Raw genomic sequence first — 21,442 nt, forward strand, 5'->3', positions numbered from 1 at the left:
ATACCAAAATAATATAAGGCTGGAGTGCTACCAGTATGCCAAAATAATACTAGCATAAATTATTAGGTGAATATTAGTTTTCACATATGGAGCTCAATTCCATGACAATACGCACTAATAGAGCAGTCAGTAAGTTTGCAGTGAAATATTCTAATATTATAGAGTATTTTATTCACTGAATAAAATGTTCCAAGATAATTGTAAGAAATGTTACCAACCTATGATCATAATACAAGCATAATGAGAACACATGAAGAGCATAATTATAATAGTAAGAGATTTTTAAAATCATTTGGGAAAAATTTTAGCAAATTTGACTTAGGCCTAGTTTAAAGGTAAAACTTGTGGTCACCATACACCCGTCAACAAATTAAAACTGCCTTTGCGGGCTGCTCTCAAAGTAGCGTTCTGAGTTATCCAGACACTATGTCCGTACAATGAATAAAGTTAACCAGAAATGTGACCAAATCTGTGAAAAGGGCCTTTCAATTTTTCAAATCTCTTAATACCAGTAATATTGGCATGTTAGAGTTGTAAAGTGACCAAATTTCAAGTTGAATTGGTACCTTATTCCCAAGTCAAGTTATGGGTTGTCAGGTACATGCAATTGGAAAGGTTATATATACGATCCCTTTTGAAGATCTGGTCACACAATGCAATATTTACCAGAAATTGTTTGGTTGTACCAAATATACACCATATTGCAATAATCTATATTATTAGAATTGTTGACTGCTCCAACATAGATTATCTTGGGAATGATTGTAAATTTTGCTATGCTATTATTAACTCTTGATTCTATTCAAAGTTATAAAACAAGTAATCCAGTTGAAGTATAACAATTATTTAATAATTATTACATATCTCATAATCAACTTATTAAATTTTTGGTTTGTAGTCATAAGTCAAATGTTTGGCTGATTTTCTTTGTAAAGCCTAAGCATGTAAATAGTGTTCTTTAGGGTGGCTATATATAGGTAGCCTCAGCAATATACGTCCAATAACTTGTATACTTCTAGGCCACATTATTTATTTAAAATGTGCGTTGATTATGAGGATTGTCACTGTATTGTAGTGCATGTATTATGCATTAAGACATTTACATGTGCATTGAATTTTTACCACTGATTTGAGCTACTGTAAGAGTTTGCCTGTGTTTTTTTTCCTATTCATGTTTCTTCAAGTATGCTGATCTAATAATTCTTTATTTACCTATAACTCATAATAATTGGTTATAAAGATTTTGTCACAATGCCATAGTAAACATGCACACACACACACACACACACACACACACACACACACACACACACACACACACACACACACACACACACACACACACACACACACACACACACACACACACACACATACACACACACACACACACCCTGCACATGCAGTACACACATCCCACACAAGCAAACACATCATAATTGCAATGCGTGCTTTTTTGTCTTTAGTAGGAGCTTGCATAATGCCACAGATAGAAGTTGGTAAAATGACTGTGATTTTTTTTACTAAAAACTTCAGGATTTTGGTGCTGATTTATACTTTGTGATAAAATACACGTGACCCACTTTGACAAAACCAGTCTTATGGCTTTTCCCCTCTGGTACGAGTATAGACAAATCATAATTTGTATTGTAAATAAGGTAGCAACTTATTACTTCACTAGCTAAAAGTGTCATATAACACTATAGGCTTAGGCCTGAGTCTAAAATGCTCAAACATTTTCCCTAAATCTTTCAAGAATTTCCCAAAATTTTCACCTCTTGTGATTTTCAATGTTCCCATTATGCTTGCATTATACTCCTACATTAGCAACATTTCTTACCATAATTTTGAAACTTTAAGAGATGATTGCTCTATTAGAGTACTTTACTACAAAATGACTGTTCTATTAGACAGTATTGGTCTAAGTACTCCATTGCTGTATACATTTTTCACTGACTATCATTAAGTACGGTAGTACTTAATGGTAGGGATCGTCAAGGTTCACGATTTCCCGCCAAAAAAATACGCACCAAAAGCAGACTTGCAAAACCATCTCGGCGATTCAGCAGTATTGTATTACAAAAGTGAAGCACGATTTCGCCTTCAAAACGACACGAAATGCATCCTATGAGTTTCCACGAATTTTAAAAAAAATTCTATCTGATCGAATTTACTAGTGACTGACTCCCTAACTGATGCCTTCAGCCAGGCCTAGCGGGAAGATGGCAACAGCTACAGTCCTACTTCTTGCATGAAAACGGCTCGCTTTGCCTATAGATTAAACCTTTCCTACACTGATAGAAATACAATCCTTGCGCTAGGGTCTTACCTTTCATCGTTCTTTAATGTCGCCATCATCCTGGATTCACTACGGGTAGTGTTAATAACTCCACAAATGGCTTCAATGTACGGCGCCGTCCGTTTCAATAAGAGTGCTCACTAAATAGAGTAATCATAATCTTCGCGGTAAAATATTCGAATACACGTGGTTGAAAGTTCGAAGTTGATTTTGAGCAGGAAGAGCGAGCTGTTCACAATTGGGAAGCTTTGTACGTGTAAGTGAATATATTTAGCAACTTATATCTTTTGTTTCTGGCAAAGTTAACCAGCAAAATTAATATTGTTTTCATTTGTAAACGCATTTCTTTGCTGTAAACAACGTATCTACCTCAAGTATTTGAGCGATATTAGAAATAATTCGTAGCAAAATAGCGTTAGCTAAGGGTATTGTGGTTATTATTACTTTGTGTGTTTTCTCTGAGGCAATATTGGGTGCGGCAATGCCTTCGAAGGAAGCGGCGCGGAAGAGTAGAAAGAAGGAGAATAACAGGGCGTACTATGAAGCTTATACAGAGTCTATACTCTCAGAGAGAAAGGACAAGTACAGCAGTGAATGCCTATCACAGCGTCATGCTAATGAGTACTACAAAAATGTAACAGTGTCGCGTGAGAAATCAGCTGAAGCCACCAAAACATCATTTAACAAAGATTTGGCAAAGTCTCGCATTGAGTCAGCGGAAAGGCAAAGGGAGTACTACCATCAAGACTTGGAAAAGTAACTTTAGTGTCCTGTGTAATAGAAACTGCATGCACATAAAAGATAAGATTCATGCAATGTTTGTAAAAAGTACACAAACAAGTGGAACAAAAAATTAGGAATTTTCAATATGAGTAGGGATCAAAGCAATAAAAAGTACTGAAACAAGAGAGATTATCTACCACCTGAAGTCATGCTAGTACACACGTAATCCCTACTTCAGTGCCATTATATCTTAAATCTTGGCAACTGAAGTAGGGATTACGTGTGTACTAGCATGACTTCAGGTGGTAGATAATCTCTCCTGTTTCAGTACTTTTTATTACTTTGATCCCTACTCATATTGAAAATTCCTAATTTTTTGTTCCACTTTTGTATTAGGGAGTATTGATCTATTTTAAATGATCTAAGTTCCATAGTTTGAATTATCCACCTAACATGCTAGTATTTTGCATTTATATTAGCATTATCACTCTAGTATACTTTCTTATGCTGACATATTTGATGCAGGGCTAGTGGCATTGCTTCAAATAGAGACATGAAAATTTATGAGTTATCTCACATTGAAATCTGTAAGGCTAATAGTCTGATTTTGTCACCACCACTACTTTTCATCCATTGGCTGCTTTGTATCACTGCCACTATTTTCTTCACTATTGGCACTGCATTATATCATAATAATTTAATTTCTTGCAACTAACAGAATGCACATGATAACACATAAAGCTGCCATGTGGTTTCTTGAAATTGTTTTCAAAATACTGTGATTTTGCATGCATTTGTGTAATTGACTATGTATATCCTTATGCCATCCATACGCATATGTAAGATGGTAAAGCTTTCATGCAGTACAATATCGTTGATTTACTTATTAGTTGCAGGCACTAAATTCTAGTGCACCAACAAAATGTTTAACTAGAGAAAATTGTCATGCATAGAAAAAGGCTCTAGCTAAACAAACCATTTTATGAACACAATAACAATACATAGCGACATTAAATAGTACCTTTATCTGTGACTGGATCTACGAAAACCGTTCTTATCGCCCAAGACAGGAAGTTTGATTTTTTCACACAAACACAAAGCTTAATGAATGCACTATCAAGTTTCACTGCCACAGTCGACCAGAGTAAAGTGGTATGCTTTTGCTGGCTGCTTTTCTAGAGCACAGTGGCGAGCCGTACGAGTGGTCTGGGGTCTTGATGGAGCCCTGGCCAACCAGGAGATGGCTGTGTGTGGCTGTACAGCTCTGTGGTGTTGGACAATGACCTGTGCTGTAAATGTCCTTTCATTTTAGCCAGTTCTGAGCCCTGAATGGCCTACAACTTGGCCTAATTCATCCCAGCACGTCTCTTTTCAATTTCTGAACACCATCTTGCCCACCTTCCAGGGCCCCCGCCTCCCACCCTTCTGGAGTTCGCCTGATACAGACAACCTCGGTTTAAAAACTATCTAAAATGGCGGGAAACTTAGCTGTTGACTACTTCTTCACTGGATGATCAGGAAGGTAAGAAATTGTTGTGAAACGTGTGAAAATTTGGTATGTGTAGCTACCACCATTGGCCAGCTACAACACACAGAATATTTAAAACCGACGTTTCTCGATACTTTTAAATGGGCGATAAGACCGGTTTTCCCAGAGACAGTCACATTTAGAGCCTTCAGGTTGTGTGTACAAATGTGACAAAAAGTGCTACTTTTTTAATGCCTATCACAACATAACAATTGTTATTTATATAACAATGTATATTACCACTACTATATTCTTCCATGTATGAAAAACCAGCATCTTTACTAGAAGTGATACAAAATAATATGATAAATATTCAAGTATAAAATGGATGTCACACCTCTAGGAGATCTTCTACCACATAATCCACATAGTTGCCTTTTATCACTCCACCTTCTTGATTGTTGGTATGATAGTCTTTTCATTCCAACAATCCTCATCAGTTGTTAATACAGCTGAACCCTTCACTACTGATATCAACTTGTGGTGCTTAATCTTCATAATATTATGCTTGGTGTCAAATCTTATCTACTTTCCCATGAATTGACCTGAAAACATAACACTCAAGCTAGTATCACTCTGAAATGTATTTCTACTCATCAATCCATCCGCTTCACTAGTTAATCCTTCACTTAGTAATTATAATAATAAGTACATATTTCTTGTAAAATATTATTTTCAATCCAAAATCAAACTCCATAATTATTAAGATAAGGGTCATTCCATGTCCAAACAACAAGGACTTTTGGGTTACCTCTCGGACTTTGACAAAACTCGGTGTGTTTGTAGTACCTGTGGTGCTTATCAATCATGCAAATTTTTAGCTCCATAAATTCCATAGTTTTGATTTATGACCACAAATATTTTGAATATTTCATGAAAAATTGGTTCATTTCTATAGCTAGTTACAAAATCAACTGTAACTGAGCACCTTGTAAATATTTTTAAACACACTTTTCACTGATATAAGACTGTTGATAGACCTTTCCAGTGATCCCTAAAATTAATTATGAGATATCTACTTAATTATGGTTCAAAACTACTGTATTGAAAACTTTAATCCTTTATATTTCATAAAATGCTGCTTGAAATTCTTTGAACTTTTTGTAAATAATGATTGGATCATGGTCTATGTTTGATAAAATTTTTGTGGTGGGACCACTATGGGCTCAAGAGACATAATGAATTATTTTGTGGTATGCAGTGAAATTTGCAGCCTATTATTGTTATATGGGAGTGTACACCTCCAATAACCACCACTGGCAACAAGGCCACGCCAAGTTTGTCTTACATGTCTAGGTAAAGTTAGTTACCACCTGTATTGAAAACACCACCTATGTGTTGTAGTTAATTTATACTTCTTTAATGTATAGCACCAATTGAAAACATCAACTTCCTTTCTAGCAAGTCCAAAAATGGCCATATTAGATAAGTTGACTTTAAATTACAGAGATGACCATAGCATGTGTCCTCATGTGAATGTTGTACCATATCTTCAGTAATACCTTCTTTATTAAGTTGAATCCCACTGTAGTGGACTTAGCCCTATTTAAGTTGTATATGTGGCTGCATATGCACACACGACAAAACTCCTCAAAAGGGATACCTGGACACCTTGGTAACCAGGCGTTTGTTTATACTCCCACTCTAGTGGTGCACATACATTTGGACCAAGGTACTGTACTTCTGTGATTTTGTAATATGAACACTTTATTATAGTCCTAGGAATGGAGAGGAGTTTTACCATATACGTGCATTACTTGCACCTAAATGTGTGAAATTAATTACTGAGGCATAGGGATGAATCAAGCCAAGTTATGGGCCATTCAGGTATTAGAACTGGCTAAAATGAAAGGACATTAATATTTTGTGACAGGATCTGCAAAAGGGGTCTTATAGCCTCTCCAAATTTCCAAGTTTGATGAGTTCACAACTCATCATGTGTTTAACCTATTGTCTTACAATTACATCCTGGAATAGTACTATGGTGGGAGTGTAATGTGACAAAATGTCAGGCTGGTAGCATACACACAAGTCAAATAACGGATTGTCAAATACATGCAATTGGAAGGGCTATAAGATCAGTTTTCGCAGATCTGGTCACATTTACAGCGCAGGTCTTTATTCAACACCACAGAGCACTGGTGTGGATTGTCACTGTGCTTGGGAAAAGTAGCCAGCAGAAGCATTACCACTCAAGTAAAGCTGATTTTGATAATGTGTTTATTTGCATTATTGATGAAAAATCAAATCTGCTGTCATGGGTGATAAGCCCAGTTATCCCAGACCTAGTCACATACAGGTATACCTACATAAGCATGACCACTGAAATGTGGTGTAAGCCTGAATACATGTAAAGTTGATACAAAATGGTACACATGTTGTTCAGAAATACTGTTAGTTTTAAATTATGTATTAATAGAATTATACCTGTATAAGTACGGACATGAAATACTTGCATGTAGATACATATACATGCATGTGTGTATTACTTATAATTATAATGGTGTCCATGTGTAAATGTCTGGTTGTGGAAGAGAACAATGCTGCATTTTTAGCATAACAAATGCACTGAGAGTTGCTAGTATAAAGCTGATGACCTTTTTGACCATTTGGAGAAAAATTAAACCATTACAAAGTGTAGAAATGATATCAGGGATATCAAAGAGAGTTTTACTTCTGAATCTCAAATAGACCATGAAAATGCCCGTCATGCAAAACATTCAACAATGAAGAAACTAAAATAAATCAACTCATTACACTACCCCATATCTTCAAGGAGCTATTATCATCTCCAACTGCAACTCCACACCAATGAAACAAGCCAGAACATAAAGTGTCACTCAACAAAATATCCACCACACTGTAATAGTATGTAATAGCATACAAATAACCGATCCCAACATGATAGTATGTCATAATAAACACTAGTACAACTATGGCTATTCAGTATATGATTGATAATGTGACAATCAGTGCGTTTGTCCAGTTGTACACTGACTAACACTCACGCATTCTACAGAATCAAATGGAAGAGTATGACCCTCCTCACAACTACTACAAGCAGTGCCAGATCTTTGTAAATTACACTGGTCAGTTTCCATTGGTGAAAGTTCATAATATCCATTAGCAGTTTCACAACAAGCAAAGTTACAATAATTATTAGGACAAAGTTTCACTGTAGCTTTATCATCAACTTCACCAAACCAGTAACCTCTTTTGATAGATGATGTACTACCAGAACAAGACACAATGTCACTATCACTGTAGCATACACAGGTGTCATTGTCATGGTGGAAACCAGGGTGACATGGTGATAACTCAATTATTAGCTTCAGAGTAGTTTTCAGGTCGGACTTGCTGCCATCATGTGAAGTAATAGTTAAAGAATAATTAACTGCACCAGAAACTGCCTTACCCACTATTCTAACTCCTTGGAATCCTCCACATGACACTACAGCTGCAGAACTTGATCCATTGATTAAATCATAATCTTTATCCTCACTATATATTATAAAAAGAGTTCCATCAACAGGTTGATCATAGTAGTCCAGCACACAAGCATCAATTATAATTTCTTGACCAAGCATTATGTTTCTAGTTAGATATGTTTGACAGTTTTTGTTAGTGTCATTTCCAACACATGTAGCTGTGTTAAAGTTTTTTCGGAGGTGTGTCGATGTACCTGAGTAGAGATCTATTTATGATATTGTTTTCATTAGTACCGACAATGCTGTTTTGTACACAATTATCATTGCATGATGTTGGTATGTCCACATAAACATTGAGATCTCTAAAAGCTGTATTGTTTAAAAAATTAATTCCTGGTGTTTCAAATGTGATTTCTCTTTGGGAGCTGTGTGTTGAAATTATCAAGCAATGATTTTTAATGTCCACAGCAAAAATCGTCTAGTTTTGTTAAGGCAGCACAGAGCATTTTCTTTCTTCCTGTCAATATACTTACGGTGTTGCGTGCCAGCTTCTTGGGCCACACGACACACTACCATGTGTCTTGATTCTTCCAGTCAATAACACACTGGTGTAGTACATTGAATTGCATATGTGTATGAAACACTAATACCATCACATGTGAACATGTCTTGATGATATATGTACATTGACCTTATACTGCTGTGGGTATAGTGGTTGCTGTAATACCTTGCAGAATATAAGGGCCTGCAAAAAAGGCGTGTGGGCACAAATTATATACACCCTTTCACTCAACTGGTCATATCTCAATACTGGAATGATATATTTGCATTCTGTAACTTGTATTGTGAAGCCAATTATGAAAACTGAGAATTGTATGCTCATAGCATGATCGCATGAAACATTATGCATCCACGAAATTTGACAAAGTAATCAAATCTTATGTTCCGACAGGAGTGTTCACTGTATACTGATTCTATATAGCTCACTACTTGTATGTAGAAAATGCTACAATAATCTGACTAATGCAATGTAGATTATTACTGCCAACTCAGAAGTTGTGTGATGATTAATAGGTGGTATTATTATAACCATGCCAGCAAGCCTGTACATTTATAGCTAAGCACATGTAGCTTACAAAGTAGAGATAAATCAGTTTTAAAATTCTCTGAATTGATTTTACAAAACTTCGCTTGATTTAAATGGTGAAGCCTAATAACTTTACTATGATGTACATAATAGTAACGTTATGTGGCTTCACCACTTAAATGAATCCATAATTTATTATTAGTTTCAAATGAAGTACTCTCTGGGTTTAAAATCATCAAAGATAATTTTGAAACTATTTGCTGTTGCATGGTTGTTAGTATGGTACTACCACAAAGCCATATGTATTTATTACCTTTGTTGTTCTGTTACTGTATAATGTACAGCAGTATAGTTATCAATGACTGTTTGCAAATGTTTTGGTAAGAAAATGATTATCATTTGTCAGTACAAATCTACTGTACAAAGAGAAACTGCTAAGAGGTGGTACCAAAAATTTCCGTGAAGAAAACATGCTGACCACTATAGGATTCAAACTCACAACATCAGGCACACCAAATTTACCACTCGTGCGTGCATGCATACATGCACCCACACCCACGCACGCACGCACGCATGCACGCACGCACGCACGCACGCACGCACGCACGCACGCACGCACCTACACACACTATTTCAGAGTTAACCATCAATGACTAATAGTATAAGTACAATGATAATATTAGATAGTGTAAGTACATACTATTTTGCATAATAGTACTTTTACTACATAATATCAGTGATATAACTGTGTGACTAAATTTAAGGTTATCCAATATACCAACTTTGACAATTCATAACTTAAGATTACAAAATGATACTGACTTGAAATTTAATCTGTATAGTGAGCACCCACATGCTTTACTGAATGGAGGTCTGTATGATTTGTGCAGAGTAAGTCCAAGTAGCTACATAAAATAGGTATAGGTTGTGTGTGGAAGAGTGAAGACCCCTTTTTGCAATCTAGACAAGTATACCTCGTAATTGACTGATGCTGATAGTAGTCATATTGACACAGATACTGATATAGCATAATTATCCAGCCATAGCCTTGACGTCGTAATTTGACACAGTTTACACCATAACTTGACACCACTGATGTAATTATTTTACATATTGATGGAAGCCACTGACAACTGGTTACATTTTCCTTTGTAGCTACTAAACTAAAATTTTGGGAGGAGTTTCAAAGAATTAAGTGTGTATAATACTGGCACCTTTGATGCTATAATTTTACACCATTGACATTATAACTTGACACTATTGATGTAATAATTTATTTTACATGTGCCTTCGATTACCATTAATTGTGACTGGGGCAAAAGTAGGGCATGTGGGCATTTGTAAAATTTACCTATCTTTTCAAGTTTTGATGACTCCTAACTTTAATGGCATCATGCTATGGCCATGCAATTTTAGCCCTTATTAAAAACATTATTTATTTGCTTTATGATAAAGTTACAGAATGCAAATGTTCTGCTTTAGTAATGACATATGACCGTTTGTGTGGCGGGGTGTAGTTTGTGACATTATTGCAGTCCCAGTCACAATTTACACTACAATATCCTTAAATGATTCTAAGTTGATTTAAAGCATAAAATACATGTAAATGAGGTAAGAGAGAATTAACAGTCAGTATTCGGCTTTACTAATCTGATCTCTACTTGCCTAATGCACATTCATGGGATTGAATAAGATATACAGCCTACATTATACAGTAGTAGGACTTACAGTATGCGGAAAACTATTCATTAGTAATAACCAATTCTAATCCAAAACAGCCAAGCTGTAAAAAAAGTGTGTGGTCCTCAAAAAGGCTATGGTGAAAAAAGATGTGAAATCCAAAGTGGCGGCCAAGAAATGGTAGGTTAATGGTAAAAATTTTAATAACGACAATTCAGGTGAATTTTGTGCCAATTGACCAAGCGACACCAAAATTCACCTGAATTGTCGTTATTAAAATTTTTACCATCACAGCCATTTCTTGGCCACCACCTTGGATTTCACATCTTTTTTCACCATAGCCTTTTTGAGGGCCGCACACTTTCTTTACAGCTTGGCTGTTTTGGATTAGATTTCACTTCTTTTTGTATTTGTATACCCCAAAGCTGGCCTATGGCTGGCTTTGGGACTTTTTAAACCTATCTTTTTTTCTTTACCACAGGAGGAAGAAAAGTTGAAGCAGATGTACCTTAAATATTTCTGATTTTATCAGTAAATGTACAAATTATATATATAATACATATATTTATTACAGAACTCTCCATGGTGGTTTCTTTGTAACTGAACACTCTACAAGGTGACTTCTTCTTGATGCCCTCTCTACAGGGTGAATTGTTAGTAGCTGAATAATCTACAAGGTAACTTCTTCTAGTTGATCTCTCTACAGGGTGATTTGTTTGTAGTTGAATTCTGTACAGGTGATTAGTTTGCTGCTGAGCTCTTTACAGAATGGTTTCTTTGCAGCTGGACTCTCTACAAAGTAATTTCTTCTAACTGAACTCTCTACAGGGAGATTTGTTTGCAGCTGAACTCTCTTCATGATGGTTTCTCTGTATTTGAACTCTCTACAAGGTAACTTCGTCTAGCTGAACTCTCTACATGGTGGTTTTTTAGCTGATCTTTCAACAGGGTTATTTGTTTGTAGCTGATTTTTTTTACAGGGTGATTTATTTGCAGCTGAACTCTCTATATGGTGGTTTCTTTGTAGCTGAACTCTCTACAAGGTGACTTCTTCTAGCTGATCTCTCTACAGGATGATTTGTTTGTAGCTGATTTTTTTACAGGGTGATTTGTTTGCAACTGAACTCTCTACATGGTGGTTTCTTTGTAGCTGAACTCTCTACAAAGTGACTTCTTCTAGCTGATCTCTCTACAGGGTGATTTGTTTGTAGCTGAATTCTGTATAAGTGATTTGTTTGCAGCTGAGCTCTTTACAGAGTGGTTTCTTTGTAGCTGAACTCTCTACAAGGTAACTTCTTCTAGCTGAACTCTCTACATGGTGGTTTCTTTGTAGCTGAATTCTCTACAAGGTAACTTCTTCTAGCTGATCTATCTACAGGGTGATTTGTTTGTGGCTGAGCTCTTTACAGAATAGTTTCTTTGTAGCTGAACTCTCTACAAGGTAACTTCTTCTAGCTGATCTTTCTACAGGGTGATTTGTTTGTAGCTGATTTTATTACAGGATGATTTGTTTGCAGCTGAACTATCTATATGGTAGTTTCTTTGTAGCTGAACTCTCTACAAGGAGACTTCTTCTAGCTGATCTCTCTACAGGGTGATTTGTTTGTAGCTGATTTTTTTACAGGGTAATTTGTTTGCAGCTGAACTCTCTACATGGTGTAGCTGAACTCTCTACAAGGTGACTTCTTCTAGCTGATCTCTCTACAGGGTGATTTGTTTGTAGCTGAATTCTGTATAGGTGATTTGTTTGCAGTTAAGCTCTTTACAGAATGGTTTCTTTGTAGCTGAACTCTCTACAAGGTAACTTCTTCTAGCTGCTGTCTCTACAATGTCAATAGTTTGTAGCTGAACTCTCTACATGGTGGTTTCTTTGCAACTGAACTCTCTACAAGATAACTTCTTCTAGCTGATCTTTCTACAAGGTGATTTGTTTGTGGCTGAACTCTCTACAAGGAAATTTCTTCTAGCTGATCTCTCTACAGGGAGATTGTTTTGTAGCTGAACTCTCTACAAGGTAACTTCTTCTAGCTGATCTCTCTACAGGGTGATTTGTTTGTGGCTGAACTCTCTACAAGGAAACTTCTTCTAGCTGATCTCTCTAAAGAGAGATTGGGTTGTGCTGAACTCTCTACAGGTGATTTGCTTGTAGCTGAACTCTCCACATGATAGTTTCTTTGTAGCTGAACTCTCTACAAGGTACCTTCTTCTAGCTGATCTTTCTACAGGGTGATTTGTTTGTAGCTGAATTCTGTATAGGTGATTTGTTTGCAGCTGAGCTCTTTACAGAATGGTTTCTTTGCAGCTGAACTCTTTGCAAGGTAACTTCTTCTAGCTGATCTTTCTACAGGGTGATTTGTTTGTAGCTGAATTCTGTACAGGTGATATGTTTGCAGCTGAGCTCTTTACAGAATGGTTTCTTTGTAGCTGAACTCTCTACAAGGTAACTTCTTCTAGCTGTTGTCTCTACAGGGTCACTAGTTTGCAGCTGAATTCTCTACGTGGTGGTTTCTTAGTAACTGAACTCTCTACAAGGTAACTTCTTCTAGCTGATCTTTCTACAGGGTTATTTGTTTGTAGCTGAATTCTGTATAGGTGATTGTTTGCAGCTGAGCTCTTTACAGAATGGTTTCTTTGTAGCTGAACTCTCTACAAGGTAACTTCTTCTAGTGGATGTCTCTACAAGGTCACTAGTTTGTAGCTGAACTCTCTACATGGTGGTTTCTTTGTAACTGAACTCTCTACAAGGTAACTTCTTCTAGTTGATCTCTCTACATAGAGATTGGTTTGTAGCTGAACTCTCTACATGGTGGTTTCTTTGTAGCTGAACTCTCTACAAAGTAACTTCTTCTAGCTGATCTCTCTACAGTGTGATTTTTTTGTAGCTGAACTATCTACAACATAACTTCTTCTAGCTGATCTCTCTACAGGGTGATTTGTTTGCAGCTGAACTCTGTACATGATGGTTTCTTTTTATAGCTGAACTCTCTACAAGGTAATTTCTTTTAGCTGATGTCTCTACAAGGTCACTAGTTTGTAGTTGAACTCTCTACATGATGGTTTCTTTGTAACTGAACTCTCTACAAGGTGACTCCTTCTAGCTGATCTTTCTACTGGGTGATTTGTTTGTAGCTGAACTCTCTACAAGGAACTTCTTCTAGCTGATCTCTCTACAGGGAGATTTGTTTGTAGCTGAACTCTCTACAGGTGATTTGTTTGCAGCTGAACTCTCTACATGATGATTTCTTTGTAGCTGAACTCTCTACAAGGTAATATCTTCTAGCTGATCTTTCTACAGAGTGATTTGTTTGTAGCTGAACTCTCTACAAGGAAACTTCTTCTAGCTGATCTCTCTACAGGGAGATTTGTTTGTAGCTGAACTCTCTACAGGTGATTTGTTTGCAGCTGAACTCTCTACATGATGGTTTCTTTGTAGCTGAACTCTCTACAAGGTAATATCTTCTAGCTGATCTTTCTAAAAGGTGATTTGTTTGTAGCTGAACCCTCTACAAGGAAACTTCTTCTAGCTGATCTCTCTACAGGGAGATTTGTTTGTAGCTGAACTCTCTACATGATGTTTTCTCTGTAGCTGAACTCTCTATAAGGTAACTTCTTTTAGCTGATGTCTCTACAAGGTCACTAGTTCGTAGCTGAACTCTCTATTTATTAATTTATTATTACTGAGCAGGAAGCACTCAGTGCTTATTGGCTCAGGAGAAATTTAGCAATTACAAACATAGTTACAATGATTACATGCGTACAGAAGTTAGGACTTATAAATTTGCTGGATTTCATTAGTAAATTGGTCAATGTTATCATGATCAATTAATCTGGGTGGTAAAGCGTTCCAATCACGAATTGATTTGAAATAAAAACTATGCTGGAATATGTTGGTGGATGAAGTAGGAAGAATGTAACATCTAGGATGATATTGTCTAGTGGCTCTTTCCATTTCTAAACAGTAGGATGGGATAGATAAAGGGTACCCATTGTGGATGATTTTAAATAGTGTTTGTAACCTACATATCTTACGCTACATGATGGTTTCTCTGTAGCTGAACTCTCTATAGGGTAACTTCTTTTAGCTGATGTCTCTACAAGGTCACTAGTTTGTAGCTGAACTCTCTACATGATGATTTCTTTGTAACTGAAATTTCAACAAGGTGACTTCTTCTAGCTGATCTCTCTACAGGGAGATTTGTTTGTAGCTGAACACTCTACAGGTGATTTGTTTGCAGCTGAACTCTCTACATGATGGTTTCTTTGTAGCTGAACTCTCTACGAGGTAACTTCTTCTATTGATCTCTCTATAGGGCGATTTGTTTGTAGTTGAACTCTCTACATGGTAGTTTCTTTGTAGCTGAACTCTACAACTGAACTATCTCTTTCCATAGTTGCATGAACTCCCTACAAGGTAACTTCTTCTAGCTGATCTCTCTACAGGGTGAATTGTTTGTAGCTGATCTCTCTACAGGGTGACTTGTTTCTAGCTGATCTCTATACAGGTTACTTGTTTCTAGCAGATCTCTTGAATTCTCTTCAGGCTGACTGCTCTATTAGGATGACTGCTCTATTAGAGTATCTCGATCTCGCACTTGCTGCACCAAGTTGGATTTCGTGTTATAACTCCGTGGCTTTAAGTCTGATTCTTCTACACCATTGAAGAGCCTTTCTAAGATGATTACTCCATCTATGCAGCAATTTTCAAAGCATTACCCCAAGCGGTTTATCTGGTAGGCGTGGCAAGTAGTCGTTTTTTATTTAGCTAATCTCGATTGCGTAATTGTTACACACTGTTGGTTTTTTCGTTGTATCTTCCTGGTTTTTAGCTCGATTTCTTTCAAACCACAAAAGGTTTGAGGTTCAATAGTTAACCTATTCACTCACCGATTTTCAGCTTCTTCCCATACGCGGTTTACCCTAGCTGTAGGCGTGACAACATATTGGTGTTATTATTCGGGAATAATCGATCATAACTCTTTTTCTGTTTATCATATTCTAGCCAAAGTTGGTACAGAGATGCGCCTTTATACTCCCCTTCAGTGTGCCAAATTTCAGGGCAATCGCGTTTTATAGCACTTTTTGTAAGTGTGCGAAAAGAGGAAGAAAAATAAGAAGAAAAAAAAAACTAAGAAACTTAGCCAATTTTTGAAGTCGCATATCTCGGTAAGGCCACACCAAGTCAAACTTTAGTTTCTGGTCACCGCCCGCATGGAAAACTGGAACCCCAGTTTATGAGGACTATTATTAATATTACAGGCGCTTAAGTGTACGTGACCAAGGACAGTGATTTTTAAACACTGCAAAAGATCGAGATACTCTAATAGAGCAGTCACACTACCCTTAACATTAATACTAGAATAGACAGATACTACTATAACGTTTTTGACTTGTCCTTGATTAGCTATATAGCTATTAGTAAATGCTTCTGTTGCCAGTAAGTAAATTCAGTACAGTATGTATGTAGCATTGATCACTAGCCTAATGATCAGATATACCATAGCTTAAACTTTCCTAATAATTCAGATGTGGTCCTCTAATGATTAATCTAGTAACTCTTCTAGTGGATCTAAACTTGGACTTCCTTATTACTGATCACTGATATACTGACTAGAAATCCGGTAACATTTGGTGAGCTCAAACTTCAACTTTTCCATGATTAAATAATTGCAAGTATGGTCCTAAATTAACAAGTGCATGGCATCCCTTAGTTAAAACATTAACTTAGCTTTCCCACATGATCACTGAAAAACACTAGCCTGGAGCACTCAACAACTCAACTCAAAACTTTGACAGCTACTTTACTGAAGGTTTACTGTATAGAAGGCTGGAAACACATGCATATATAGTTGACTAAGACTTCACATTTGAAAGAGTTTCTGATGTGTTAATATAGTTTTGGATTATTATTAGCTAGCTAATAAATAATAATTTCCTGACATAGCTAATGAAACATTTCATTTGTAAAGCAAAAGTAGCTACATGAGCAGACCTTTCCTTAGTGTTAGCTACACATTGTTGTGCTCAGCAGTGTAGCTTATAGCCATCAACAATTTTCCTAGTGCACTTTGCAGAAGCATAATTAACTACTTATGCTATAAGAATGTTGGTTAAGTTTGGTTGTAAACTCAATATGAAATGGGTAAATGGAGCAAAATTAATAACATTACAGTATTACTTGTGTATATGTAAGAGTCTATGATAGTCCTGAAGTCCTGATCATCCGCCCGCCCGCATCCTTTTGTTGGCTAGGGAGTGACCAGAAACTAAGGTATGACTTGGAGTGGCCTAACGTTTGAAGCGATTTCGCTCAAATTTGGAATGTGGAGTACTGAAGGTGGAGGAAGTATCCACAGCAAAAATAGTCATTTTTCATCAAGGCAGCACAGAGCTACGGAGGTGCGAAAATTGCGTTTTCTTTCTTCCAGTCAATATACTCACGGGTGTTGCGCGCCGGCTTCTTGGGCCGCACGACACACTACCGTGTGTCTTGATCTCATTGATGTACTCACTTTACTATTTGATAGCTATAAAGGATTACAGCTATGTCTATGTGGTATTACAGTACCAGACAAACATGTAAACCTAAAAAGTTTTAAATTCCCTGAAACACTTTTATAAAGCCAGATAGCAATTTTCACATGAAAATGCATTTGCTTTGGAGCCAAATAACTTTACACAGTGTAGCACATAATAGTCACACAGTTTGTTGGCTCATTTGACCAAATTCTGAGTAAATAGATTGTTCTACTCTGAAGTTAAGCATGAATTGTCAAAATCATTTAATTGGACAAGTGTGGAAGACCCCCGTTTTGCAAATCTGGTTACATAATTATTATACCTGCAAGCATTTCACTTTGGTAGAAACAAGTCTTTAATCTACTGCAACCATAAATTTCAACCATGTGTTATTTATTAGTGTCATGGTTTAACTGTTTGTTGTGTCACTGCAATTGAAGAATATGACTATCGTCCTCGGCTTTGTTATGGACTCATGTCAATACCTAAGACATCTGGATTTCCTCCATAGTTTAAACTGCTGCAATTTTATATCAAGTTGGATTCTATAGCGATACCTATAGGTGTTTTTATGTTCAGCTTTCTACTATGTCTTCACTATAAAACATGTAATTATGTATCTACATTCTTTCTTTTTGACTAGCTATCACTCTGAAAACCTGTGTGGAATTTAGAACAATTCTCTTAAATTAACGCAGCAGAATCATCTATGAATGTATACATGATTTAATTATAATTATGCATATGAAAATCACATTACTGTCCTTCCAGTCAATAACACACTGGCAGCAGTGAGGGCCACATGAAACACTACCATCGAATGAGTATGTGTTTTGATGTAACGGTATATGTGACCAGATTTTACAGAACCGATCCAAATCGCACATCAGGCAAAATCAAACTAACACCACCAGTGGATAGCTACACTATCGTACTACAAGTTTTGACCCTCAGCACTACTCAAACTACAAGAGGCTGGTTTTTACACACGTCTTTTCTGGGTGGTGTGGAGTGCTCAAATGGCGGTTTCAGGCCTTGTGAAGGACCTGGCTTGGCAAGAGTCAGTGGTTTACTGGTGGACAGCCTTATAATGTTGGCCAGACGTGTTCTCTGTTGATTTTGCTACATATCAGCCACTAAGGAGCCAGCACAGCCCTGTAATCTCGTGTCTGGACTCCAATCGTGGTCTGCCTCAATTTTGAGATTTAACTTTTGCCCTCCCCGCCACCCCCCAGCCTCCACCCCTTTGTGAGCACTCGTGATACTACTTCGCTCGTCCAACTGCTCAGATTTTCTATCTTATTTGGCGGGAAACTGTACAAGCAGCTACAAGTACTGGAAGTGGCTTGAAAGGTAACAGATTGATGCATCTTTTGTGTAAATTTCATACGCGTGCTTGCTATCCTTGGAGAGTTATGCTGGCTTCAATTCTTTAAAACCGTTTATCTCGGAACTTCTAATGTGCGATTTGGATCGTTTTTCCAAAATCCAGTCACATATAATACTCATCTGGCTGTAAAGGAGCCAAACACACAAAAACATACTTTGGAATCACTCCATGACCAGTGCCAGCCACCACACACTGACCAGACTTCTTTCCACTGCTCCAGGATTCTTGGCAGGTCACGTGATCTCACGTGATGCTCCAGAAATAATTTATAATTATGTGACCGGGCCTGCAAAAATAGGGCATGGGACCACTAACTACACCCCATCATTCTACAGGTCATACCTCAGTATTGAAACAAAATATTTCAATTCTGTAACTTGTATCATAAAGCCCATTAAACACTTACTATGTGCTGAAAATTACATTGCTATAGCATAATGATACAAAACGTTACGAGTGATGGAAGTTTGAAAAAGTAGGCAAAAATCATGTGACTACATGCCCTACTTTCGTAGGCCTGGTCATAATTTATTAGGGCTTTACAGCACAGGTGCTGAAGGTCTGTAGGATACCTGGTCCTACAGCCTGTTTACAGTTGCCAGAAAGTATGTTTGAAAATGTGGAGAAAGGAGAAAAAATCCATGACTGGACCTTGGCAGCCATACTGTTTTGTGTATAGTAGTTGCTGTAATAAAATATAGAGATGGACATAACCTTAAATATAAGGGCCTGTGGCAAGTAGGCACGAACTATATACGCCCTTTTACACAACAGGTTATATCTCAGTGCTGGAATTATGGTATAATTAGTTGCATTCTGTAATTTGTATTATGAAACCAGTTAAATAAAGAATGAAAATTACATAGCTACTCATAGCATGATGTTATGGATCCAGAAAGTTGACATATTACTCAAATTTTATGTGCCCACACACAAGCCCAGCCTATTCACATAATAATCCACTGTTCAGTTGTTTGATATAAAAATGATTACCAGGTGGTATTATAGTCATACCAACAAGCATATACATTTTATAGATAACTACTGAGCAGAGGCAGGTAAATCGGCTTTAAAATTCTCTGAAATAATCATGCAAAACCAGAAAATACTGCAAATTGTTTAATAGGTGAAGCCTTACCATGCTGTACATCACAGTAAGGATATTTGGCTTCGCCAATTAAACAGATCCATGATATATTTATTTGTATTATTTGTCTGATTCAAATGAAGTACTTACTGGCTTTATAATTGTTGAATAGAATGCTGCTATATACCACATAGCTATGTGTTACTTGGCCTGTGAAAACAGGGCATGTGGGTACATTAAATCTGCCTACTTTTTCAAATTTCATGTCTCACACCTTTTTATACCATCAAGCTGTGGCCATGCAATTTTCAACCCATATTACATACTTATTTGGCTTTATGATACAGGTTACAAAATGTAAATATTCTATTGCAGTGCTGATACATGACTCGTTTATTGATGGCACGTAGTTTGTGCCCACTTACCCTGTTTTCGCAAATCCGGTCATATATATGTAGTTATTACTTTTGCTGTTGAGTTACTGCAGTATACACTGTAGCTATTAGTGACTGTTTGCAAAATGTTTTGATAAGAAAATGATATCATTTGTCAGTACAAAGTTACTGTACATAAAGAAACTTTCAAAAGGTGGCATACACCATATACTTCAGCTTCCATGAAGAAAACACGGACAACTTTCTGGTTCAAAACCACCCTCATCAGCCACACCAGATTCACCAGTCACACCGGATTTATCACCCTCCCACACACACTATTTCAGAGTTTACCATCTGTAAGAGAATTTCTTTTTAATATTTATACTACATAAGCAAAACCTCAGTGATATAATTTATGTTAAGGATCTTCCACACACATCCAATTTACCAACTATAATGATTCATAACTTAAGATTATAGAACACTACTGACTTGAAATTTAATCTGTATAGTTGGCACTCACATGCTTTAATGGATGGAGAAAGTTTCGGGTCCGTATAGTTTGCGCAGAGTAAGTTATGGTCTTCCGAGTACATAGAATTGGATGTGTGTGGAAGATACCTTTTCGCAAATCCAGTCAAACAATATATACATACATTGTAATTGACTGATGCTGCAGCTGATAATCATCATGTTGGTATAGATACAGATATACAAGTATACGTATATCAGTATATTTATATATATCGAGCCATAGCCTTGATGTTGTAATTTGACACAGTTTACACCATAACTTGACACCACTGATGTAATTATTTTACATATTGATGGAAGCTACTAACCACTATTAGGTTACATTATCCTTTGTAGCTACTAAACTAAAAGTTTGGGAAGAGTTTCAAAGAATGAGGTGTGCATAATACAGACACTTTTGATGCTATAATTTGTCACCATTGACATTATAACTTGACACCATTAATGTAATAATTTATTTTACATGTACCATCGATTTTGACTGGGGCAAAAATAGGGCATGTTGGCATTTATAAAATTTATCGAATTTTCATGACTCATTACTGTTTATGCCATCATGCTTAGGCCATGCAATTTTAGCCCTTATTAAAAATTTAATTGGCTATATATAAAGTTACAGAATGCAAATATTCTGTTTCAGTACTGACATACATATGACTGTTTGTGTGGTGGAGTATACGTAGTTTGTGCCATTTTTGCAGCCCCAGTTACAATGTACACTATGATATCCCTAAGTTGGTTTAGATCATGTAAATGAGGTAATAGAGAATTAACAATCAGTATAATGTGACTG

Source organism: Dysidea avara, chromosome 2 (genome assembly GCF_963678975.1).
Source record: "Dysidea avara chromosome 2, odDysAvar1.4, whole genome shotgun sequence".
Taxonomy (NCBI): Eukaryota; Metazoa; Porifera; class Demospongiae; order Dictyoceratida; family Dysideidae; genus Dysidea; species Dysidea avara.